A 233-nucleotide genomic window follows, 5' to 3' on the forward strand; every position below is an offset into this window, starting at 1 on the left:
TATGTGGTACATTGTAAAACATGTAAAACACGTGTATATAATGTTAGAAATAAATACTAATGAAGACTATTTCTATCTGTAGTGTTTTAATACACATAAAAGACACGCTTATTTAAATACCATTTCCTGTCATGTGCTTAAGGCCAAAACTAGAAAACCATCTATTACCAGAATTGAGTGCTGAATCCAAACTCAGAGTTGGGGAAAATTGCTTGAGAATTTTAACATTTGAG

The sequence above is a fragment of the Meriones unguiculatus genome, chromosome 10 (assembly GCF_030254825.1).
Source record: "Meriones unguiculatus strain TT.TT164.6M chromosome 10, Bangor_MerUng_6.1, whole genome shotgun sequence".
Lineage (NCBI taxonomy): Eukaryota > Metazoa > Chordata > Mammalia > Rodentia > Muridae > Meriones > Meriones unguiculatus.